The sequence below is a fragment of the Ranitomeya imitator genome, chromosome 2 (assembly GCF_032444005.1).
Source record: "Ranitomeya imitator isolate aRanImi1 chromosome 2, aRanImi1.pri, whole genome shotgun sequence".
Taxonomy (NCBI): domain Eukaryota; kingdom Metazoa; phylum Chordata; class Amphibia; order Anura; family Dendrobatidae; genus Ranitomeya; species Ranitomeya imitator.
The window spans coordinates 322,153,218-322,180,649 of record NC_091283.1 but is presented as its reverse complement, the minus strand read 5'-3'; the positions used below and the strand labels follow the sequence as shown (position 1 = coordinate 322,180,649).

Below are 27,432 nucleotides of genomic sequence, written 5' to 3'. Positions count from 1 at the left end.
CCTTGTCTACAACCCCCACCCCACAAACTCTCACACCCTCGCAGAAATCTTAAACACCTTGATCTTCACTCACTCTCTGAATCCCTCCTCCCTCTCACAGACATAAGCTCCCTACACAATGCGGATGATGCTGCCACTCTATATAACACCACAATAGCTGCAGCTTTGGAATCTCTTGCCCCTCTCACACATACCAAAGCTCGCAAAATCAACAGACAACCCTGGCACACCAGCATGACAAAAGAACTGAGGCGAGCTTCCAGAGCTGCTGAGCGCAGATGGAAAAGATCCCACTCCATCGAGCACTTCATCGCATTCAAACAGTCCCTCACTGCTTTCAAAACCATGCTCGCCACAGCAAAACAAACCTACTTCTCATCTCTCATATCCTCCCTGTCTCACAACCCCAAACAGTTATTCAACACCTTCAACTCTCTCCTCCGTCCCCCAGCACCTCCTCCCTCCCCACTCATCTCAGCTGAAGACTTCGCCTCATTTTTCAAGCAGAAAATTGAGAACATCAGAGACAATTTTAGTAAACAACCCCCAGAACCCTTCCTCCCAACTACCCAGCCCTCCACCTCCAAAACCAACTTCTCCACCATTACAGAAGACGGACTCTCCACTCTACTCTCAAGATCGCATCTCACCACCTGTGCACTTGACCCACTCCCATCCCACTTCATCCCAAACCTCACCACAGTCTTCATCCCAACCCTAACCCATCTCTTTAACCTATCACTAACAACTGGCATTTTCCCCTCAAGCTTTAAACATGCCACAATCACACCTATCCTCAAAAAGCCCTCTCTTGACCCATCCTCTGTATCTAGCTATCGCCCTATATCGCTTCTCCCCTTTGCCTCAAAACTACTGGAACAACATGTCCATATTGAACTGTCCTCCCATCTATCTTCCTGCTCCTTCTTCGACCGCTTTCAATCAGGCTTCCGGTCACACCACTCCACTGAAACTGCCCTAACTAAGGTCACCAATGACCTATTAACCGCCAAGAGCAAGCGACACTACTCTGTCCTCCTCCTCCTGGACCTGTCCTCTGCCTTTGACACAGTGGACCATTCCCTGCTGCTGCAGACCCTCTCATCCCTTGGCATCACAGAATTGGCCCTATCCTGGATCTCATCATACCTAACTGACCGTACATTCAGCGTCTCCCACTCACACACCACCTCCTCACCTCGCCCCCTATCTGTCGGAGTCCCGCAAGGTTCAGTTCTAGGACCCCTGCTCTTCTCCATCTACACCTTTGGCCTGGGACAGCTCATAGAATCTCACGGCTTTCAGTATCATCTCTATGCTGACGACACACAGATCTACATCTCTGGACCAGATATCACCTCCCTACTAACCAGAATCCCTCAATGTCTGTCCGCTATTTCATCCTTCTTCTCCACTAGATTTCTAAAACTTAACATGGACAAAACAGAATTCATCATCTTTCCCCCATCTCACGCGATCTCCCCAACGAACCTATCCATTACAGTAAACGGCTGCCCACTCTCCCCAGTCCCACAAGCCCGCTGTCTTGGGGTAATCCTTGACACTGATCTCTCCTTTAAACCACATATCCAAACCCTTTCCACTTCCTGCCGCCTCCAACTCAAAAATATTTCACGGATCCGCACATTCCTAAACCAAGAATCTGCAAAAACCCTAGTCCATGCCCTCATCATCTCCCGCCTTGACTACTGTAACCTCCTGCTCTGTGGCCTCCCCTCTAACACTCTTGCACCCCTCCAATCTATTCTAAACTCTGCTGCCCGACTAATCCACCTGTCCCCCCGCTATTCCCCGGCCTCTCCCCTCTGTCAATCCCTGCACTGGCTCCCCATCACCCAGAGACTCCAGTACAAAAGCCTAACCATGACATATAAAGCCATCCACAACCTGTCTCCTCCATACATCTGTGACCTCGTCTCCCGGTACTTTCCTGCACGCAACCTCCGATCCTCACAAGATCTCCTTCTCTACTCCCCTATTATCTCCTCTTCCCACAATCGCATACAAGATTTCTCTCGTGCATCCCCCCTACTCTGGAATGCTCTACCACAACATATCAGACTCTCGCCTACCATCGAAACCTTCAAAAAGAACCTGAAGACCCACCTCTTCCGACAAGCCTACAACCTGCAGTAACCACCGATTGACCAAACCGCTGCACGGCCAGCTCTACCCTCACCTACTGTATCCTCACCCATCCCTTGTAGATTGTGAGCCCTCGCGGGCAGGGTCCTCTCTCCTCCTGTACCAGTTGTGACTTGTATTTTTCAAGATTATTGTACTTGTTTTATTATGTATACCCCTCCTCACATGTAAAGCGCCATGGAATAAATGGCGCTATAATAATAAATAATAATAATAATAATTATTATTATCAATCGGGCAGTTGCAATTAGTGGCCCCCTGGCTTTTCTATCTCTTTTTCTGTTGATGTATCTTTTTCTATGGTTGTTTTTGGTGATAATTTGTGGTTATTTGGTATTTTTGAACTTTCAATAAAATATATTTTTACTTAGTGCACCTGGTTACTCTTGTTTCTCCTATATATATATATATATATATATATATATATATATATATATATATATATATATATATATATATATGTATATATATACAAATATATATACATATATATATATATATATCATGCATGTTGCATGCATGTTGCATGTATGCTGCATGTATGTTGCATGTTGTAGGTTTGTTTTTTTTATACATTCAACACATTAGCCGGACGATGGGACTACTACTGTCCCGTCATTGGCTAATGTGTAAATCACTGTCACTGTAGCAAGCATAGACCGATGGGACTTGTAGTCCCATTGGACGATGCCTGCACACACACAATCAACAGGTCAAAGGATCACAGGTGCACTGCCTATATATAAATCATATATCTAAAGAAAAGTAATAAACATAACTAAATAAATTCTATAGGGTGCTGCAAAAATGCATAGAAACAGCATAGCCACAAGGAAAAGAATAGCCTATGCATAAATAAGCGCACACCTAAATATATAAGAAACACAATCTTTATTATAGACATAAACAAGGACAAAAACACATAAATCCATTAAAATCAATTAAAACCATGTGGAAAAAACCACCCTTCCCCCTGAGAGAATGATATGACCAAAGTGAGGTCTAATCCCGCATACAAAAGTATACACCAAAATCACACACTATAGCATATGGATATAGACAAGTGCAATACAATAACATATAACTGATACCTATCCAGCAATATAGCGCACATGGGGCGTCCCTGTCATAATCAATCATAAACCATAAAGGAACAAATAATAACAATTGCTAAAGGACCCTAAATGCAGAAATATTGGTTGCTAAAACTAGCAGCAGCAAAATATCCATATAGCTGGGCATGAAAATACATCCACAAAGAAAGAGGATATGGGGTCACAAAATATAGTGAATAAATAGTGCTACCCAAGAGGGCGCTATAGGATCCCCAAATCCGTCTAAGAAAAGATCCGAGCAATGTGCCAGTATCGGGAATGCCTAGAGCTCAAAGACATACCCTAAACGCCATGGAGAATGCGGGAAGCCTCCAACAAGTAAGGAAGCAAAAAGCATCAGGGGGAGGGAGTGGGGAGAAGTCCCACGCGTATCGCTGCCTCTGTGCAGCTTCGTCAGGGAATGAGCAGCAACGATATGTGTCAGCCTTATATACAAACAGTACCGTATCCTGTTGATTGCCACACCGGAAGGCCCCGTCCGGGGACCGGAAATGTAGGAAAGAGGAAGCGCGCACCCATCATATTCAGCCCCGGCTCTAATTAGTCCCAACTATGTGTCAGGACCGGCGCATGCGCTGACAGAGCCGGCAAAAAGGTAAATGGAGAGAGCGCAGGCGCGGTGTGCGGCCGCACAAAAAAGAGAGAGAGGGAAGGAGGAAAGTCCCAGGCCAATCGCAATCAGCGATTGTGCAGAAGAGGAGCCCCGGAATTCTAAATATATGGACAGATGGAGCCCAGGGGTACACTAGGATGGAGGACAAAGAAAGAAAAGAAATATATACATATGCATACCATAAATGAAATGAAAAAACAAAGATATTTATATATAATAAGAATAATAATAATGAAAATAATAATAATAAATAAATAAATATGTCAAAAAGGAAAAGCACATGTATGTGCCAAATAACTATGATAAATCCTAAGCCTAGAAGAGGAGCAAAGAGGCGATTGTTATTATTATCATTATTTATGTATAAATCAATCAATACCCTATCCAAAAGGGATAGGAAGACATCCCCTACCTATAAGTAGGAAGATGTACCGGCCTCAATACATGCACATAAACATAATACAACATATAAACAAAATGCAAAACACATATAATAATGTGAAAACATGTATCCAAAAACCAATAAAATACATTTCCATTTGATATCAAAACAAACAGAACATATGGTAATCAAGACCCCTGGGCTCCATCTGTCCATATATTTAGAATTCCGGGGCTCCTCTTCTGCACAATCGCTGATTGCGATTGGCCTGGGACTTTCCTCCTTCCCTCTCTCTCTTTTTTGTGCGGCCGCACACCGCGCCTGCGCTCTCTCCATTTACCTTTTTGCCGGCTCTGTCAGCGCATGCGCCGGTCCTGACACATAGTTGGGACTAATTAGAGCCGGGGCTGAATATGATGGGTGCGCGCTTCCTCTTTCCTACATTTCCGGTCCCCGGACGGGGCCTTCCGGTGTGGCAATCAACAGGATACGGTACTGTTTGTATATAAGGCTGACACATATCGTTGCTGCTCATTCCCTGACGAAGCTGCACAGAGGCAGCGATACGCATGGGACTAAATGTAAGGTTATACACATGGGAAGAAGGAATCAATATCACCATTACACACTGAACGGGAAACCACTGGGTAAATCTGACAGGGAGAAGGACTTGGGGATCCTAGTTAATGATAAACTTACCTGGAGCAGCCAGTGCCAGGCAGCAGCTGCCAAGGCAAACAGGATCATGGGGTGCATTAAAAGAGGTCTGGATACACATGATGAGAGCATTATACTGCCTCTGTACAAATCCCTAGTTAGACCGCACATGGAGTACTGTGTCCAGTTTTGGGCACCGGTGCTCAGGAAGGATATAATGGAACTAGAGAGAGTACAAAGGAGGGCAACAAAATTAATAAAGGGGATGGGAGAACTACAATACCCAGATAGATTAGCGAAATTAGGATTATTTAGTCTAGAAAAAAGACGACTGAGGGGCGATCTAATAACCATGTATAAGTATATAAGGGGACAATACAAATATCTCGCTGAGGATCTGTTTATACCAAGGAAGGTGACGGGCACAAGGGGGCATTCTTTGCGTCTGGAGGAGAGAAGGTTTTTCCACCAACATAGAAGAGGATTCTTTACTGTTAGGGCAGTGAGAATCTGGAATTGCTTGCCTGAGGAGGTGGTGATGGCGAACTCAGTCGAGGGGTTCAAGAGAGGCCTGGATGTCTTCCTGGAGCAGAACAATATTGTATCATACAATTATTAGGTTCTGTAAAAGGACGTAGATCTGGGGATTTATTATGACGGAATATAGGCTGAACTGGATGGACAAATGTCTTTTTTCGGCCTTACTAACTATGTTACTATGTTACTATGTTACTTCTCCCCACTCCCTCCCCCTGATGCTTTTTGCTTCCTTACTTGTTGGAGGCTTCCCGCATTCTCCATGGCGTTTAGGGTATGTCTTTGAGCTCTAGGCATTCCCGATACTGGCACATTGCTCGGATCTTTTCTTAGACGGATTTGGGGATCCTATAGCGCCCTCTTGGGTAGCACTATTTATTCACTATATTTTGTGACCCCATATCCTCTTTCTTTGTGGATGTATTTTCATGCCCAGCTATATGGATATTTTGCTGCTGCTAGTTTTAGCAACCAATATTTCTGCATTTAGGGTCCTTTAGCAATTGTTATTATTTGTTCCTTTATGGTTTATGATTGATTATGACAGGGACGCCCCATGTGCGCTATATTGCTGGATAGGTATCAGTTATATGTTATTGTATTGCACTTGTCTATATCCATATGCTATAGTGTGTGATTTTTGTGTATACTTTTGTATGCGGGATTAGACCTCACTTTGGTCATATCATTCTCTCAGGGGGAAGGGTGGTTTTTTCCACATGGTTTTAATTGATTTTAATGGATTTATGTGTTTTTGTCCTTGTTTATGTCTATAATAAAGATTGTGTTTCTTATATATTTAGGTGTGCGCTTATTTATGCATAGGCTATTCTTTTCCTTGTGGCTATGCTGTTTCTATGCATTTTTGCAGCACCCTATAGAATTTATTTAGTTATGTTTATTACTTTTCTTTAGATATATGATTTATATATAGGCAGTGCACCTGTGATCCTTTGACCTGTTGATCCCTGTTTTACACCCCACTTCTATTGGGGTGTGTTCTAGTCTCAGGGGGCACGGGATTTATTGTTGATCCTTATCTATATAGTATGGGGGCTATTGGGTACCCTTTTGGATAATAATTATTTTTGTTATTATTGTCTTTTGGATATATTTTTGTTGTTTCATATTGTTTATCCTGTTGGTTCCTTTGCGGATAGATCCTGTCATGGATTGGGAAGCTAGGGAGGCGATTTGGCAGACCCAATCATCGGGTCTATTTTCTAATAGTGCCCCATTAGTAAATGATTCAGATTTCACTAGGTTATCAACGGATATCACAATAGCTAATAAATTAGCGGTCCGTTTATGGTGGAACATCAGAACACTAGAGGAATACCTTAAAACTGGGATAGTCCCACGTGGTCTACGGGTCCAAATTTTTCCTGCATGGGAGCCGTCAACTGCATTTCAATGTATCTGGGAAAAGGGACTGCTGCAGTGTTCAAGCATTATTATTAATATGCTTGTGGAGCATGATAGGCAGCTTTTTTCTGTAACCAAGCAAAATATTAAGGACCTAGAAAATAAATTGATGGCTTTTGATGAGACTCAGCTGGTAATTCCCTTCAAACAAAAACTTAAAGAAATATTGGACAAGTTTGAAAAAGAAATTATGGATCGTAAACAAAAGAAATTCCAGAGGGATCGTCAGGATTTTGAGAACCAAAGGGCTTACAGATGGAGACACTTGGGGAACTCTCGTCCGTTTAAACAAACATCTCATGCCCACATACCAGTTCCTCTGGCTACTACAACTAATGCCACCAGTTCGAGTGATTTTTTGTCCTCAGGAGGCAGCGACCTCGATATAGGACCAGGCGCGGAGGTAAGCGCAAGAAATCTCAGAAAACGTCAAACCAACCGGAGGGGTCCCAATTCCCCCTACCGGCACAATCACAAGACCAAGCATTGGTAACTGGTTCTAACCTTTCGCCTCAAGTGGATACGTCCTTGCAGGTAATAAATCTATCGGACTATGTATTATCTCCAGCTGAGCTTTCTGTTCTACGTAGAGGTCTCTCTTTTTCTCCCACCCGAACTACAGATAAGTTTGACCTAATCAAGGATCTGTATTTATTCTGTAGGAAATTGATTTTTCAGGTAATTCACAAGCAACCGGAAGCCCTTCAAACTACTTCCATTGAGGATCAACAGGTTTTTCGGGATCTCCTGGACCTTTTGGAGGAGAATACTGTAACAACAGGTAGGAGAAAGTTCCCATTAAGAACTAAGTCCTCCTCTGCCCCATCTTTTTCGTTGGTACCAGCGGTTAAATTTTTCTTTGAATCGGCTAAAAGGGACATCCTGCGGCTCCCACAAAGCTTTGGCTTTACTTATAATCTCTCGTTTCAAGAGAGAAGGGCCATTAGGTCCCTGAAAAACAATGATTCCATCATTATAAGAGAAGCAGACAAGGGGGGGAATGTAGTTCTGTGGCCATCCAATATGTACCTTGAAGAAGCCAACAGACAATTGGGGGATCAGAGATTCTATATGAGATTGCCATCGGATCCTACTGGAATCTTTTTGGAGAGATTACATAATTTGATTGATCGGGCAACCTCTATGGGAATAATTTCCCCAAGTGAAAAGAGATTTATGTGGGTGGATAACCCAGTTACCCCTACCTTTTACCTTTTGCCCAAGGTGCATAAGAACATCCAAAAGCCACCAGGAAGACCAATTGTGTCCAGTATAGGAAGTATGAGCGAACGGGTATGTACCTATATTGATTACTTCATTCAACCCATTGCCTCGGCATTACCAGCTTATATTAAAGATACATCTCACTTTATTAGTGTTTGCCGTAACATCACCTTAACAGGCCAGGAGTTGTTAGTGACATGTGACGTGGAGTCGCTTTATTCAAATATCGCTCATACCCATGGTATTCAGGCACTCTCTTACTTCCTTAATAAATTGGAGGGCTCTAATCGCCTCCATGATTCTTTTATCTTGGACCTCCTTTACTTTGTGTTACATCATAACTACTTCCTGTTTGACAGGACGTATTATAAGCAAGTATCGGGCGTGGCCATGGGTGCGCGATGCGCGCCGGCATACGCAAACATCTTTTTGGGTTGGTGGGAGGAGACGATGGTCTTTAGTTCGCAGGGTTATCTTAATCACATTAAGTATTGGCATCGTTTTTTGGATGACATTTTTTTCATTTGGGTGGGGACCGAAGCTTCTTGTACCCAATTTTTGAGGGAGCTTAATGAAAATTCATTAAATATTTTCTTAACATCCTCTTTTTCCCCGAATTCAGCTATCTTTTTGGACCTTCGAGTGGGAGTCGATGGGGAGAAACTGTTCACGGATTTATACCGTAAGCCAACGGCCACGAATAACTTGTTACAATATCAGAGTTTTCACCCTCACCACACGCGGACTGGAATACCTGTGGGACAGTTTCTACGTACCCGGCGAAATTGTACAACAGATGCAAGTTTCAGAGAACAGGCAAAGGATTTGACCAGGAGATTATATGGGAGGGGATACCCTAAGAGAACTGTTTCCACTGCCTTCCAACGTGCCAGGACCCTTAATCAGGAGGCCCTCCTAACATCGCGTCCCCGCCTACAGGACTCCTCAGTGAGATTCATCACGGAGTATAGTACAAATTGGAGCCAGGTGAGAAACATCTTAAATCAAAACTGGGACATCCTAACTTCGGATGCCCAAACATCTTCTTGTGTCAGCTCTAGACCTCTTATGACGGCTAGAAGGGCTCCTAACTTACGGGATATTGTTACGAGAAGCCATTTCTCGCGTCCGGTGATTAGGCTCAATCGTGGGATTCGCCTCAGGGGGTCGTTCCCCTGCGGTGAATGTAATGTATGTCCATATATGCTTCCCACCAGGGATTTCTTTATTAACCCTGGTGATAATGTGGAGCATTCTCTTGCTCAGTATATCAACTGCAAAACAAGTTCTGTCATTTATGCTATTGTTTGCCCATGTCAGAAAGTGTATGTAGGGCAGACATCACAGGAGCTGAGAAAGCGGGCACAAAAACATCTCTCAACTATTAACCTAGCCCATGCAGACTCCAAGAAAGGCAAAATGTTAACGCCAGTTGCAGCACATTATATGAGGAAACATGGAGGCAAACCTACTAACACCCATTTTTTTGGCCTGCAGAGAATCCAGGGCAATGAAAGAGGCGGTAGCCGGCATAGATTACTGCTGCAACATGAAGCCCGCTGGATTTTTCGGCTAAAATCTATCTCCCCGTTTGGCCTAAATGAGGAGCTCCTGTACACTGGTTTCCTAGGACAGGATTAAAGACTATAAAGAATATGGATACTTACGTGGCACTTTGGATTGGAACAAAGGGATTTCCCTATATCTGGTTCCCCGGGATTGGAACCGGGATTCCAGGACAAGTACATTGCGCTTTGGGATTGGAACAAGGGATTTGTATTATGGACGGAATTAGAAGACTGGATCTGGATTGAAGTATAATGTTATACAAGGAATGGAGAGGCATTTGAGAAATATAGACATTTGTGGATATTGGCCCTCTATTCTATTCTTTGGGACATATATCCGTATGTCTTGATTACCATATGTTCTGTTTGTTTTGATATCAAATGGAAATGTATTTTATTGGTTTTTGGATACATGTTTTCACATTATTATATGTGTTTTGCATTTTGTTTATATGTTGTATTATGTTTATGTGCATGTATTGAGGCCGGTACATCTTCCTACTTATAGGTAGGGGATGTCTTCCTATCCCTTTTGGATAGGGTATTGATTGATTTATACATAAATAATGATAATAATAACAATCGCCTCTTTGCTCCTCTTCTAGGCTTAGGATTTATCATAGTTATTTGGCACATACATGTGCTTTTCCTTTTTGACATATTTATTTATTTATTATTATTATTTTCATTATTATTATTCTTATTATATATAAATATCTTTGTTTTTTCATTTCATTTATGGTATGCATATGTATATACTTCTTTTCTTTCTTTGTCCTCCATCCTAGTGTACCCCTGGGCTCCATCTGTCCATATATTTAGAATTCCGGGGCTCCTCTTCTGCACAATCGCTGATTGCGATTGGCCTGGGACTTTCCTCCTTCCCTCTCTCTCTTTTTTGTGCGGCCGCACACCGCGCCTGCGCTCTCTCCATTTACCTTTTTGCCGGCTCTGTCAGCGCATGCGCCGGTCCTGACACATAGTTGGGACTAATTAGAGCCGGGGCTGAATATGATGGGTGCGCGCTTCCTCTTTCCTACATTTCCGGTCCCCGGACGGGGCCTTCCGGTGTGGCAATCAACAGGATACGGTACTGTTTGTATATAAGGCTGACACATATCGTTGCTGCTCATTCCCTGACGAAGCTGCACAGAGGCAGCGATACGCGTGGGACTTCTCCCCACTCCCTCCCCCTGATGCTTTTTGCTTCCTTACTTGTTGGAGGCTTCCCGCATTCTCCATGGCGTTTAGGGTATGTCTTTGAGCTCTAGGCATTCCCGATACTGGCACATTGCTCGGATCTTTTCTTAGACGGATTTGGGGATCCTATAGCGCCCTCTTGGGTAGCACTATTTATTCACTATATTTTGTGACCCCATATCCTCTTTCTTTGTGGATGTATTTTCATGCCCAGCTATATGGATATTTTGCTGCTGCTAGTTTTAGCAACCAATATTTCTGCATTTAGGGTCCTTTAGCAATTGTTATTATTTGTTCCTTTATGGTTTATGATTGATTATGACAGGGACGCCCCATGTGCGCTATATTGCTGGATAGGTATCAGTTATATGTTATTGTATTGCACTTGTCTATATCCATATGCTATAGTGTGTGATTTTGGTGTATACTTTTGTATGCGGGATTAGACCTCACTTTGGTCATATCATTCTCTCAGGGGGAAGGGTGGTTTTTTCCACATGGTTTTAATTGATTTTAATGGATTTATGTGTTTTTGTCCTTGTTTATGTCTATAATAAAGATTGTGTTTCTTATATATTTAGGTGTGCGCTTATTTATGCATAGGCTATTCTTTTCCTTGTGGCTGCACACACACAATGACACACACAGTGCCACACACACCCGGCCAGGCCGCAGACCCCCCCCCGGACAGGCCGCAGACCCCCCCCCCCCCGGACAGGCCGCAGACCCCCCAGACAGCCCGTAGACCACCTGGACAGCCCGCAGACCACCCGGACAGCCCACAGAGCTGGCACAGACAGCCCGCAGACCACCCGGACAGCCCGCAAACCACCCGGACAGCCCGCAGACCCGGCACGGAGAGGCTGCAGTCCCCCGGACAGCCCACAGACCCGGCACGAAGAGCTTGCAGACCCCGCCCGCCCACACACATGCACACAGTCACCGCCCACACTCTTCCCCTCCTCCCGAACTGCAGCGTTTCCTCCTCAGCTAAACCGCAGATCTTTTTTACATCTGTGGTTTTGCTGCGGAAGTGCCCTACTCAATGCAAGTCAATGGGTGCAGAAACGCTGCAGTTCCGCAGAAAAAATTGACATGCTGCGGAAAAAACACCGCTGCGTTTCCACGCGTTTTTTTCCGCAGCATGTGCACAACAGATTTGGTTTTCCATAGGTTTACATGGTACTGTAGACCGCATGGAAAACTGCTGCCGATCCACAGCGTCAAAAACGCTGCGGATCCGCGGTAAAAACCGCAACGCGTGAACATGGCCTTAGAGAGAATGTCAAGTGCGGAATATCAGGGTGTAATAAGAGCAGACAAGACACCGGTTGGTGAGCACAGAAGGCGATTTAATTCTCTCAGTGTTAACAAAGTAGCTATTGTAATGGTTGGACGGGACTTTCTAAGCCGAGATATAATTATTCAGCGACGAAGCGAATATCTTCAGCGTATTACGGAAACACATAGATCATATGACGCTCTGCAATATCCTATAATATTGTGGAATGGCCAAGATGGCGATCACTATAATCTAACGCCGACTGATCCCAACACTGCTAGGCCGATCAATAAACCAACGAATAAAATATCAGCTATGGACGTCTACAACTACCAAATAATGATCAGACAACAGTGTAGGCAACTTTTTCATAAATTTATATGATACGTATGCCAAGGTGGAGAGCGAGCGTCTTTTGTACATACAGTACAGCCGAAGCAGGGTCTCTCTAATGGACAGGATTTAAAGTGAACCTGTCAGCAGGATTGTGCACAGTAACCTACAGACAGTGTCAGCTCGGCGCCGTTATACTGATTAAAATGTTACCTTGGTTGATGAAATCCGTCTTGTGGTGGTTGTTTAATTTAAGAAATGCTATTGCCAATCATGGCAACGTGATGGACATTGGGGGAATGGTTATTTTACTGGCTACATTTACAGGACATCCCTGACATATGCACGAGTTCGCTCAGGACGCCATGACATATGTTCACATATATGGTCGTCCAGATTTGTTTATTATAGTTACGTGTAATCCAACTTGGCCAGAGAAAAGGGAAGAGCTTCTGAATGGTCAGTGCCCCTCTGATCGACATGATTTAAACAGAACCTGCCAGCAGGATTGTGCACAGTAACCTACACACAGTGTCAGGTCGGCATCATTATACTGATTAAAATGATACCTGGTGATGAAATCCGTCTTGTGGTTTTGTTTAATCTTTATTTACAATTTTCAGTTAATGAGATTCTCGTGCTTCGGGGCGGTCTGTGAGTGGGGCTCTTTGTGTGGTGCTCTGCTTACATATTAATTACATAAAATGATTAAATGGGTATTATAGATGCGATCATGCTACAGCGCAGGCATCACCGCCAGCACCTGCCTGCTGAATGTGCATTTATTTTTTTTAAAACATATTATATTCAGTATGTAAAATAGGAGGCAGGTTAGTGAGGGATCAGTGACCTGTCAGAAGCCATCAGTATGAATTTCTAAGCAGAGCACCACATAAAGACAGAATAAGTTCTGGATCAGGACTCTATGGCTGGTAAAAGGACAGGTACCGGATAGAAAACAGACACGATACGGTCAGGAACACAGGACGGACTCGGGTACAGGATCACACAGGTGCAGGTTCAGACTGCACTGGTGAGGGTAGTGATATAGGTGCATACAAGATGGATCAGGTTCTGGTAGATGCAGGATGGGCTCAGGAGCAGGTTACAGAAGGAGGCACATGATCAGGTTCAAACAGGGCAAACATGATGGACAGGATCAAGCTAAGGGAGCACAGGTACAGGGACCTTACAACTAAGCAACAGAAAACACACTGATTACTAAAGTTGCTAAAGTACTTCCCAATAATGGAGGGTGCCTTAAATATCAAACGTCTCCATCATGTAACAAGAAGGAAAGGCTATGTGCAACATGAAGGGATAAGGAAAAGGGAACCATACACTAGGGAATGGTGGAGTGGAGACCCCTAGACAGATCTAATGTCACCCTGTCTGCCCTATCTTACCTACATAGGTTCCGCACCAATCACCGAGCAGGATACATAATCCCTGCCTGACCCTGACGATAAGCCCTGTATCGGGAAGGACAGGATGAGTGCTAGACAATCCCCACTACCGCTAAAGACAGGATACATAAAACAAGGGGAAACCTAGCTTGAGTAGACTCAGAGAAACACCGTCCTCCTTCAAATACTAAAGAGGACACTAGCCGACTGCTGCAGCTCCAGGACTCACCAGGGAAGTAGAAATATCACCCACGCTTGCCAGCAGCAAGTACATCAACACTCAGGTGCAGGTGTGGCCATATGCACCGGGGAAGTGGCCATTCATCTGCAAATCAAACTACTGAGACCTTCTGCAGTGAATGCAGTGCAACGATCTGCAGCCTCTGACATCCGTCTCCCGGCTATTGGCTGAGGATGTTTGCAGACGTGCAGGTGCTGCCCCTGTGATAGGCCGGAGCGCGCGCCCGGAGCACACTGCCAGGAGACCTGCGCCACACAACCGACTAGACGTCATCTCAGCGTCTATCCTGACAATGGAAAGTTTATTTCACTGCGAACAATGCAGAGGAACGAGCGGCTCCACCACCTACCACTACAGAACTATAGATGGAGGCGCACGGCTCAGTCAGCACTAGGACTGCCCTGAATCCAGCGCTCTGGAAACTCCAGTCAGTAATATCACTAAGATCTATGAAAGATCTGGGGGATCCAATCACTTAATGGGGGAATTGTTCTACTTTTTGCAATGTTACCTGTTCTTAAAGGAGCAACTCCAGCAGACGAGCTGAATGGCTGTTCTGTGAAGACAGGACCTGTGATGATGTCACAGGAGGGGAGGAGTCAGGGGTCACATGATCAGGGGCCTCAGTGAGTGTATGTAGGACTCTGCTGTGCTGGTTGTCATGATGCTGGATGAGAGGAAGATTATGTATGGGGTCAGGAGGGGTTTACAGTGCGGATGTAGTAGAGCCGTGTGTGTGTGTGTACACGAGGTGTATGGAGCAGAGCCGCGTGTGTACGAGGTGTATGGAGCCACATGTATGAGGTATATGAAGCGGAGCCGCATGTGTACTGGGTGTGCAGAGCCGCATGTGTATGAGGTGTACAGAGTGGGGCTGCGCGTGTTCGGGGTGTGCAGAGCGGAGCGGAGCCCCATGTGTACTGAGTGTATGGAGCGGAGCCGTGTGTTCGAGGTGTACGGAGCAGAGCCATTTGTGTATGAGGTGTACGGAGCAAAACCGTGTGTGTATGAGGTGTACAGAGCGGAGCCGCATGTGTACTGGGTGTACAGAGCGGAGCCGCATGTGTACGGAGAGGAGCCGTGTGTGTACGAGGTGTACGGAGCAGAGCCGCGTGTGTATGAGCTGTATAGAGAAGAACATATATAGCACGTGAATATTGTGACATTTCGGTGACCTTTCTCAGACACTCGCTGGATGGGGGCGCTGTGGGCAGGAATATCTTATAGGACCCTTCACAATGTATAAAGTAATTTCTGGAGAATGAGGCGACCCCCAGAATGTGGCTGGAGATCTCGCTTCCGCGGCTCCAAAGGGAAGAATCACTGTTTGGATTCAGGATTACAAATCTGTCTGGAATAATGTGCAGCTGCCAGAACAGTGACCCCCCACCCCCAAAGTGACCCCATATCAGACTGACAGTCCTCAGGGAATCCATCTGGGTCTGGGTGGTGTTTTTTTCCCACCATGGATCTTTATATTTCTGGGTCGTGGAAAAATTATTTTTTCCATTAAAATGTTTTGGGTCCAAACTTTTCAATTTCACAGAGTAAAATGGAGCCACAATGAATACAGAAATTTCTCCCCAAAGCTGAGGCCAGAAATGACTGCACACGGCCGGGCTCCAATGGGGAGAGTCACAGTTTTGCTTTTGGAGCAGTAATTTGGCAGTCCTCACTTGTGGGGGCAAATTACAAAGCCCCCGAGGGGTGTGATGACATATAACCCTCTAAAGTGACCCAATTTCAGGCCCAGTACCCAACAGGGAAGTCATCTCAGGGTGTAATGGGCATTTTGATCCCACAGGTGTCACTGATCTTTACCATTTGGCTGTGAAGATAATATTACATTTGTTCTGAGGCGCAGCGAGGGGTTCAGCTCAGGGGGGAAACATCTGAGTGGGCTCCTAACCAGGTGTCACGGTGGTACCTCACGTGCCCTCTCAGTGTCTCCCTACTCACTATGGAAACAGCACGGCTGCTCAGCATGTTGCTTCCATGTGGCCTTATGGCAGGATTGGCCAGTCTCTACAGGAATATAACCCTGCTGTGTCCTTCAGAGATTAGGTTCCCCAGTCTATCCCATGCAGGTCCTATATTAGGCAGCTCCACCCACCGCCCTGCTGAATGTTGGTTCCTAGACTGTTCAATCTGCTAGGGGTTAGTGTGTGTTACATGTTGTACCTCACACTTGTGTTTCTAATCCTGGTGTCTACCTGCTGTCCAGCCTATCCTCATCAGTAGCTCCAGTGAAGACCTGGTGGACACCTAGTTACTAGTGAAGAGCAAGCACTAAAATGCTCAGGTGCTCATTGTTTGGGTCGAGCAGATTGGAATACTCGGGTACTCAGCCAGAACAACGAGCCCAATGTAAGTCTATGGGAGACCCGAGTATTTTTACCGCGATCCCCCCGGGGGGTCCTTTTAAGGTCTAACAAAGTCTGAAAATGATGGAAACACTGCTCAAATGACACAGGAACATCATGAGGATCGCCCCTGGAAGTATTCCTGACTCCTAGGTCACAGCTTTAATCATTTTTTTCCGAGATTTATGCCATTTTTCCCGGTGCAACAAAAAACACATTAAAACAAAACCAAAACGGGTTTTGCTTGGAAATATGTCAAGGTACATCCTTTGCAGGTTAATGACTTGCCTGTAAGGCCAAATATTTAACACCAGACTGAAAATTTCCACCCCCACTTAGGTTTAGTTCAGACGCAGCATTTTTGAAGCTTTTTTGAACTTTAACATTGCTTTCAACCACTACAAATGCATTCACTGGGAAATGTCATTGTAACATTTACCAACCCTAGCTGGCCATGTAGTGTGTGACACATACGCAGACCCATCTTGTTTCATTTATGAAGGAGGGACTCTTAAAGTCACAGAGCCTATCTTTACTGGTGCATCAGGTGGCATTAATCTTCTTAAAGGACCATTATTAAACAGTGGGTCTCCTAAGTTGTTGTAGCCTATGCCGTGAGTGGATGGGTGGCCAAGAATTACCATGCACCACAATACCCCTTTCATAAGATGTACAAGAGGGCCTCCTGAAAAAGTGTTGCATTGAATGCAAGGCCTGCCCTACTACCAATTCATATGCACCCCAATAAGCCTTTGAACCCACATGCTGGATGGGCCCATGAAAATCCACTTCACAATATGCATTTTGTACGCCCGCACTCCTTTGTTTTACACATTGGCAGCAAGGCCATCCCTGCTGCATAGTCATATGCACCCCATTACGCCTTGGAACCCAAATACTGGATGGGCCCAGGAAAATCCACTTCACAATATGCATTTTGTACTCCCGTACTCCTTTGTTTTACACATTGGCAGCAAGGCCAGCCCTGCTGCATAGTCAGTCATATGAACCCCATTACGCCATTGAACCCACATGCTGGATGGGCCCATAGAAATCCACTCATATTTTTTGATGATATGATGGTTCCCTCTTTGCACAATTATTTACAGGAGAATTTGGCAATTTTATTTGCCATGTTTTTAACACTAAGGTTCAGATACGGCTGTAAAAAAAGGCTAATACTTGCAATACAACACAATTTTATTGCAAACTACAAAATTCAAGGAATAGTATGATTGAATAGTGTGAGTGCGTACACTTTTGTATATGTCAACATACAAAGGTTAATAAGTACATAGAAGGATTAAATAAATATAGTGATTACGTATATATGAAGATTAACTACATATAGTATACTTAGATCATCACCAAGAGGCTTTTAAACATCATCCGTCTGGAATATCAGAGAAGCAACACCACACTGCAGAAAATTACCTACACTGCATGGGCATCCCCAATTATGCAGGTATCAGCACACTGTACATGTACTCCAATTTTGGCATCTGTCTTAGTCATGTTTCTCTGGTCTTGTATAGTGATTTACACTATGTAGTAACTCTAGTTTCACCCAGACCTTCAAGTGGCCACTTTTCAAGGTTGGATGAAACTGAGATATCATGGAGTCATCAGACGAGGGGCCATAAACCCCTAGAAAATAAAAGCCACAAGGATTTAGATCAAACCAACACAGGCATAGTTTCAGTAAACCTTAATGTTTTACAATGACAAACAGCAAACATATAGAGACTTAGAACTGTTTGTGAAGTGAGTAAGCAAACATTTATCAAGATTGTGTCACTATGAGCATTGTTTGTCATATCTGTAAATGTTTTACAAGAAATACAGCTATGTGTTGTCTGAATGCATTCGGTATACAGTATTTTAATCTTGTTTACAAATTGCCATTTGTATATTCGCCATTTGTACATTTGAGGCAGCCAAAGTTATGGCTCTCAAGGAGGCAAACTAATATAGTGGACAAAGCTATATTTTTAATTCACTACAGAGCCAAACTAACAGCATTGCTTTATCAAATTTATATGAAGTGTGATGTGTCTAATGTGAGCAACCAGGCAACACAAAAAGGAGCTTTTTAAGGGAGCTCTTTAAGGTACGCAAATGTTATGAAGTCAAAGATGTGGTTTCACCAATGTGAGGTACCTTTTTTAAAATATATTATTGCCATCACAGCCCCCCCCTTGCCCAAACTTCACCGGCCTATAACAGTACAAAGCACGGTCACCCTGGTGATCTAGTGGCAGTTAATCAAGAGACATTGCAGGAGAAAGAGTTAAGAAGTAAGCCCAATGTAGTTATGAGGGTCACTGAGACTTAAAATGGAGTGCATGAGCTGCCAAACAATTCCCCAATGGTGTACATTTTTTTTTAAATAGACTAGTGCCATTGCAGGCCCCTTGCCTAAACTTCACCGGCCTATAACAGTACAAAGCACTTTCACCCTGGTGATCTAGTGGCAGTTAAACAAGAGACACTACAGGAGACAGAGTTAAGAAGTAAGCGCAATGCAGTGGTGTGGGTCACTGAGACTTAAAATGGAATGCATGAGCTGCCAAATAATTCCCCAATGGGGATACCTTTTTTAAAAATAGACTAGTGCCATCGCAGGCCCCTTGCCCAAACTTCCCCAGCCTATAACAGTACAAAGCACGTTCACCCTGGTGATCTAGTGGCAGTTAAACAAGAGAAATTGCAGGAGACAGAGTTAAGAAGTAAGCCCAATGTAGTGGTGTGGGTCACTGAGACTTAAAATGGAGTCCATGAGCTGCCAAACAATTCCCCAATGGGGTACCTTTTTTAAAAATAGTATTAATACATAGAAATACCAGATGGTGACTGTATATATATTATATATATCTCATTGTGTCTCATATAACTTATTTACCAGTCCCAGGTATTCTGTGCAGTTTTGTGATTACCATCACCACGTGGAATGAACAATCCCAAACACCTAGATTACAGACTTACCAGAGACCAACACCACACAAGGGATTATATTATAATTATATCTGCTTTTATTACATCATCTTTTAAAAATAACAATCAATATTTCATAAAAACATAAAAACATCATTTAGTCCATACCACAGGGCAATATAAGAATATTTAAAAATAATAGCGTACCCAATATAATTATCACAAGGTCCCCACTATGATATATACATAAAAAATCTCTACTTTATGATTCCCATAAAACAAAACAAAAATCTAAAAAATGTATATATATAAACAAATGTAAAAAAATATATAGTGAAAAACAAATGAATAAATAGTATCTATTATATAAGGTGCTATGAGCCAAAAAATATATGCACAGCAATAAAATATAAAATATAACTACCGGTGCTAATTAATTCAGTTATATCTAAAAAAGACTGAGTATTAAATACTAGAACAATCAATACCACCGCAAATAAAAGTGCTGAGTGCAAAAAATGTGTGGGGTGCGTTACCACAGGGCACAAGCGACCCAAGGTATTTACCGTCAATAAGTTTATGACTCAGGTCCCCTTAATGCACTCTTTGCACACTTGGCAGCCTGGTACATATCGGCAATTGTAGTGGCAGGTGTGCCTCTTTATATTTGATACCACACTGGTGTAATCTCTATTTACTGACTTCATATATAGCACTTAGCACTTTGTGTTGGCACATGCTAGTATCCCCTGTAGATTTTTTTGCACTCAGCACTTTTATTTGCGGTGGTATTGATTGTTCTAGTATTTAATACTCAGTCTTTTTTAGATATAACTGAATTAATTAGCACCTGTAGTTATATTTTATATTTTATTGCTGTGCATATATTTTTTGGCTCATAGCACCTTATATAATAGATACTATTTATTCATTTGTTTTTCACTATATATTTTTTTACATTTGTTTATATATATACATTTTTTAGATTTTTGTTTTGTTTTATGGGAATCATAAAGTAGAGATTTTTTATGTATATATCATAGTGGGGACCTTGTGATAATTATATTGGGTACGCTATTATTTTTAAATATTCTTATATTGCCCTGTGGTATGGACTAAATGATGTTTTTATGTTTTTATGAAATATTGATTGTTATTTTTAAAAGATGATGTAATAAAAGCAGATATAATTATAATATAATCCCTTGTGTGGTGTTGGTCTCTGGTTAGTCTGTAATCTAGGTGTTTGGGATTGTTCTTTTTTAAAAATAGACTAGTGCCATCGCAGGCCCCTTGCCCAAAATTCACCGACCTATATCAGTACTGAGCACGTTCACCCTGGTCATCTAGTGGCAGTTACAGGACACATTGCAGGAGACAGAGTTAAGAAGTAAGCCCAATGTAGTGGTGTGGGTCACTGAGACTTAAAATGGAGTGCACGAGCTGCCAAACAATTCCTCAATGGGGGTACCTATAGCAGTACAAAGCACATTCACCCTGGTGATCTAGTGGCATGTAAAGGACACAATGCAGGAGACAGAGTTAAGATGTAGGCTAAATGTAATGTAATGCCCAATTCCCCAATGTGGGGTTCTTTTTTTGCTAAATAAACTAGTGCCATCACAGCCCCCTTGCCCAAAATGCACCTTACAGAGCACTTTCACCCCGGTGATCTAGTGGCAGGTGAAGGACACACTGCAGGAGACAGAGTTAAGAAGTAGGCCCAACGTAATGTAATGCCCAATTCCCCAATGTGGGGTTCTTTTTTTGCTAAATAAACTAGTGCCATCACAGCCCCCATGCCCAAAATTCAATGGCCTATAACAGTACAGAGCACGTTCACTCTGGTCATCTAGTGGTTGTGGATGATGAGGAGGAGGATAAGGAGGATAACAACAAACAGACCAAATGTGGAAGTGCACAGCCATGTGTGGTTGTGAAGAGATGCATGAGAATACATCTCCCCATAAGAGAGAATGTATTTTAGGTTATGTTTCGCTGTTTTCAATTGGTGGTGTACAGAAGTATTTCCCAATCCACCCTTTTATAAAAGTCAGCCTGTCAGCATTTTCAGTTGACAGGCGGATGCGTTTATCTGTTATAATTCCACCAGCGGCACTAAAAACCCGCTCTGACAGAAGGCTAGCAGCAGGGCAGGCCAGGGCTTCCAAGGCGTAGAGAGACAGTTCATGCCACGTGTCCAGCTTGGATACCCAATAATTAAAAGGCACAGAGGAATCACAGAGGACATTTGTACGATCTGCAAGGTACTCCCTGACCATCTTCACAAACATTGCACTTCTTGTGACAGAACCCCTTGCCTCTATGCGATCCACGATGGGAGGGTCTGAGAGAACTGTCCCAGAACTTCTACATTGTTTCCCTGCCTGAGCTGGATTGCACTTCTGTCTCTTTTGCTTGGACTCCTTGGTTGTACAGCAAACTCTGACATCTGCCAGCGTTCTCACATGGGAATTTTCTAAGTAATTCCGCTACAAGGACCCTCTGGTACAGCCTCTCTGCCTCTGGTAGAAGAGATTGAAAGTTCTCCTTGTAGCGTTGGTCTAGAAGTGTCACCAACCAGTAATGAGTGTCACCCAAAATTTTTATAATGCGAGGGTCACGTGAAACACAGCGCAATATAAAGTCCGCCATGTGTGCCAGACTGCTAACAGGCAAGACTTCCGTGTCCTCACCAACAGGACGACTGACCTGTCCTCGTCCTTCTCCCTGTCCTCAGGCCATCTTCGCTGAACAGACTATATGACAGCTGTGTTTGCAGTACCGTCTATAGCGCATGAAAGTAGCTCCTGTTCTTCCTCCTCCTCCTCATTGACTACCAATCCACGATGAGAAGACATGAGGCTGGGCTGAGTGTAATCCCCCTGTATGGTTCCTTGCTCCATGTCCTTGTGCTCTGCCTGCAATGCATCCTTTTTAATTGTGAGCAGAGAGGTTTTCAGAATGCTGAGAAGTGCTCACCATCCTGGTGCAGTTCTCAAAGTTTTGGAGGATGGTACATATGTCGGACATCCATGTCCACTCCTGAGGTCTTATGTGTGGAGTCTGAACTGAATATCGACGGCCTTGTTGATGTTGGTAGTCAACAACTGCCCTCTTCTGCTCACAAAGCCTTTCCAACATAAGCAACATAGAGTTCCAGCACGTGGGGACATCATACACCAGCCGGTGAGCTGGAAGGTGCAAACGCTGCTGAAGCATGGCAAGGGCAGCTGAAGCTGTAGCTGACTTTCTAAAATAGGCAGACAGACAGCATACGTTCACTAGCAGATCTGGGTAGCTTTTCAGAACACGTTGAACCATGAGGTTAAGCACATGGGCCAAGCAAGGCATGTCTGAGCTCACCTTGCCTCAGAGCCGCCACCAGATTATGGTCATTGTCACAAACGACCATGCTTGGCTGTAGGTTCAGCAGTGTCATCCAAACATCTGACTGCTCTTCCAGCGCTGTCCACAACTCTTCTGCATTGTGCGGTTTGTTGCCTATGCAGATTAGCTTCAGCACAGCCTGTTGCCGCTTGACTGAGACAGTGCTTCCAGCTTCTGACTGATGTGTTGCTGGTGTAATGCCAGTACGGCACACAGGGAGAAATAGTGGTGACTGGGGACCGAGTACCTTGGGACTGCTGCCGCCATCAGGTTGTGGAAGGCTTCTGTCTCAACGGGCCTAAAAGGCAGCATTTCTAGCGCAAGCAGAAGAGAAATATATTTCCGCTTGTGTTCCAAAGACTGGGTTATAGACAACTTAAGGCTGTGCTGGGACAAAGATGTAGACGGGCTTGATGATGGTGCTGCTTGACTGTGGGCCACAACAGGTGCTGGGCTAGAGGCATCTTCACATGCACGGTGTACTGGGGATTGGCTTCTCCGCAAAACAGTCGAAGAAGCAGTGGTGTGACCTGCAGGCAGTGGTCCTGGAGCCTGGCCCACAATGTTGGGTGCTTTGCTGCCATGTGCCTGATCATGCTGATGGTAGTCAGGCTGGTTGTTTTGCTACCCCTGCTGATGCGCGCATGGCCAGTACTGCAAATGGCAAATGGCCTGTTTGGGGGTATCGGTAGAGTCTTTAAAAAATAACCAGTTTCAGGAAGATCTAACCGTTGGAATGGCTACTTCCCTCATGTTGGTGTTAGGGGGAATGGATGCATGCCTTCTGTCTGTGGCCACCACACTGCTTCTTCCTGCCTGTTGTGGTGATATGCCTCCGTCCCCATTTGTGCTGCTGCCCTCACTCTGCATGTCCTCCTGCCAGGTTGGGTCAGTCACTATGTCATCCAACACCTCGTATTCCACATCCGCACCCTGCTCCTCCTCCTGACTTTCTGGCTATTGTGTCTCATCATTGTCTACCTCTTCTGACACTTTCCCACCATCGCTTTCGCGTGACCGGGCTTGTCAAAGCTTTGGGTATCTGTACATGCGATCTCATCTGTCCCCACTTCAAGTTGACTGGCCGAGAGTTCTGAATCTTGAAATGGAAAACTGAACAGCTCTTCAGAGTGTCCAAGTGTGGGATCAGTTGTCTCAGGGCACTCGGCATAGTGGGAGGAAAGAGGATCAGGGTGAGGAATATCCGAGCCACACTCACGGCTACTCAGTCTTGACCGTGTGGAAGACATGGTGGTGGTGGCTAAGTGACTGGAAGCATTATCTGCTATCCAACCAACAACTGTTTCACACTGCTCTGGCTTCAATAGTGGTGTGCTGCGATCACCTATAAACTGGGACAGGAAGGTTGAGCTAGAAGATGTGGGTCTTTGTTGTTGCCCACTTTCACCTTGGCCACGGCCTTGTCCTCTGCATGCACCATCATCATCACGTCCAATTCCCCGCCTCTTGCCTTGCCCATTTTAAATGGACTACTGCACTATTTAAAATGCTCAACACAAATATATTTATTAGTAACAAAATAATATCTGATCAGTATGCCTGCAAATCTATGATTTTTTAAATCCAGGCAGGCCTGAGCCTGATATAACAGACTGCAATCAATTTTGGGGGGCTTTTTTGTGAAGTAAATTTATGCAAAATAGTGCTGTATAGAATTAGAGTATCAGACAGCAAAAAATGGCATATACCGGCCTACAATGACAAAACTTGGAGCACGCAGATATATGAGGGCTGTCCCGGAAATACCACACTGGCAAAAATGTGGCTTGTTTTTTTTTTTTTTAATGCAAAATAGTGGTGTATTGAATTAGAGTATCAGACAGCAAAAAAGGGGTCCACCAGCCTACAATGACCAAACTTGGAGCACGCAGATATATGCGGGCTGTCACAGAAATACCACACTGGCAAATATGTGGTCTTTTTATATATTTTGAAGTGAAATAGTGCTGTATAGAATTACAGTATCAGACAGCAAAAAAAGGGGTCCACCTGCCTACAATGACCAAACTTGGAGCACGGAGATATATGCGGGCTGTCACAGAAATACAGAAATACCACACTGGCAAATATGTGGCCTTTTTATATATTTTGAAGTGAAATAGTGCTTTAGTGAATTAGAGTACCAGACAGCAAAAAAAGGGGTACACTGGCCTACAATGACCAAACTTGGAGCAGGCAGATATATGAGGGCTGTCACGGAAATACCACACTGGCAAATATGTGGCCTTTTTATAATTTTGGAACCTAAATAGTGACGTAAAGAATTAGAGCATCAGACAGCAAAAAAGGGGTCCACCGGCCTACAATGACTAAACTTGGACCACACAGATATAAGAGGGCTGTCATGGAAATACCACAATGGCATATATGTGGCCCCCAGACGAAGCATTTGATTGCGAAACGCGCGTCGGGTATGGTGGTCTCCTGGTCTGGCTCCATTCATTCGGTAATTATGATCTGTTATTTGCTTTACATAGGACACATATATATTTGTTTGACGGCTCTTGTTCGTTATCCGTATGAGTACATATTGGCATATGTGGCCTCTCTCCACTAAGAGTGCAATATTTACTTATTTTTTCCATTAGAAAAATCTTTTACTGCATATAATTATTTAATTTATAAGCTTATATAATGATCATAGTATTACATACGAACAAGTTGAACAAACACCGTCTGGTCCTATAACATTACTATGCTCTTCCTTTTGAATGTGAGCTGCACTAAATACACTGGTATTGATAATTTTGTAACCATTTCCAGGAGGTCCACCTTCTTTTCCTGTGTTTGTTGTGTTTTCATCTGTGCCTGCTTGGGCGGTTTTATGACCATGTTGTGGTCTTTATTTATGTCTCTAATAAAATATTGAATATATTATAATTGCGTGGTGCCTCTTTTTATAGGTGATTATTTCATGTCTGGCCAACCACTCTAGGATATTTGATAGGTGTTGTGAAATACCACACTGCCAAATATGTGGCCTTTTTGTAATTTTGGAAGCTAAATAGTGCTGTATAGAATGATTGATTGTATCACCATTTATTACCCAGTACCTGCCTCCCAGTCCTTGCTGGACAACAGTGCTAATCCGCTAGTGTTCTGGCTTGGTGCCTTGTTAGCTTTCTGTGTATGATATTGTGCAGTTCTGGGATCTCTAGTTCTGCCAGTTTTGTTTTTGGTTTTCCATTCATTTCTGTAGCTTCCTCTATTTTCCTACTAGGAGGTTATCTGCGTTTGAAAATCCCTTCTAAAAAACCGGGGCCCAAGATTGTAGGACCCTTCAAAGTGGTTCAAGTTGTCAACTCAGCAGCGGTGAGATTGGACATCCCCTCGTCCTGGAGAATTAATTCAGTTTTTCATGTATCTTTACTGAAGAGAATTGACACGCCAGATAAGGAGACGATGCTGATTGTTCCTCCAATTGATGAGGATGGCGAGTTTGAGATTTCACACATTCTAGATTCTAGGTGGCACAGAGGAGGGTTGCAGTATGTCGTTCCCTGGAAGGGTTTTGGTCCCGAGGATAATTCCTGGGTGAAAGCTGAGGACGTCTCAGCCTCAAGGCTGATTAAGGTGGTTCATAGATTTCCGAATAAGGCTCGGCCAAGAGGATCCGGAGGATCCTCGTAAAAGGGGAGTTACTGTTAGAATCTATTTCGTTTTGACCATCCGCCATTTTGTTGTGGTTTTTAGGCTGCTGGTCTTTTTCCTTTGGTGCTGGGTTTGTCCTAGGTCAGGTGATTGTATCACCCTTTATTTATCAGCACCTTCCTCCGAGTCCTTGCTTGGACAACAGTGTTAATCTGCTAGTGTTCTGGCTTGGTACCTTGTTAGCAGAGGTGTAGCTAGGGTTTCAACTTAGGGGGGGCGAAACATCTGAGTGGGCCCCTAACCAGCTAACCTTGATTACAGCTACGGTTGCGCACTCTAATTGTGAATATAGTGGAACCTCAGAATATGACCGCTCTGTTATTGAAAATAAACCTATAGATAAAAACAAACATTGATTTTACAGCCATATTGTAACAATATGCAATTTTGATGGTCGCAATACTCTGAGTGCCCCTATAACAATACAGTAATGCTTAAGTGCCCACTTTACATTTAATAATGTCCCCTAAGTTCCCTCATGTACTGCTCCATTATACACAGTATGGTGCGCTCAAAGCTTCCATATACACAGTATAAGGCCCCCACAGCTCCTCTATACACAGTATGATGATTCTATAACTCCCCGATACACCGTATGATGTTCTCACTGCTCCCCTTTACACAGTATAATGCTGACAGAGCTCCACTATACAAAGTATAATGCCCCCCAGAGCTCCCCTATATATAGTGTAATGGGCCAACAGCTCCCATATGCACAATATGCCCTCAGAGTTCCCTATACACAGTATGGTGGGTCCACAGCTCCCTTATCACAGTATGATGTCCCTCACAGTTCTCCTGTACACAGTATGATGGGCCACAGCTTCCTTATACACAGTATGATGGGGGCACAGCTTCCTTATACACAGTATGATGGGGGCACAGCTCCCCTATACACAGTATGATGGGCCCGCAGCTCCCTTA

At 43.9% G+C, this 27,432-nt stretch overlaps 1 protein-coding gene and 1 long non-coding RNA gene across 3 annotated transcripts in view; one reads left to right on the top strand and one right to left on the bottom strand.

Moving 5' to 3' along the window:
* The window catches only part of LOC138663479 (gastrula zinc finger protein XlCGF26.1-like), a 51,045-nt gene extending 36,322 nt beyond the window's left edge, over positions 1–14,723 (bottom strand). Inside the window, exon 1 of the mRNA XM_069749709.1 lies at positions 14,661–14,723. The gene's annotated coding sequence lies outside the window, so the exon portion shown is untranslated. The remainder of the gene's footprint in view (positions 1–14,660) is intronic.
* Positions 7,414–11,430, top strand: LOC138663491 (uncharacterized). Of its 2 annotated transcripts, XR_011318195.1 has the most exons (4): positions 7,414–7,676; positions 8,120–8,188; positions 8,742–9,106; positions 9,617–11,430. It is a non-coding gene; the product is annotated as an uncharacterized lncRNA (long non-coding RNA). The 2 variants fall into 2 exon arrangements; XR_011318194.1 differs by having other exon boundaries at positions 8,742–11,430.
* Positions 14,724–27,432: the final 12,709 nt, after the last annotated feature.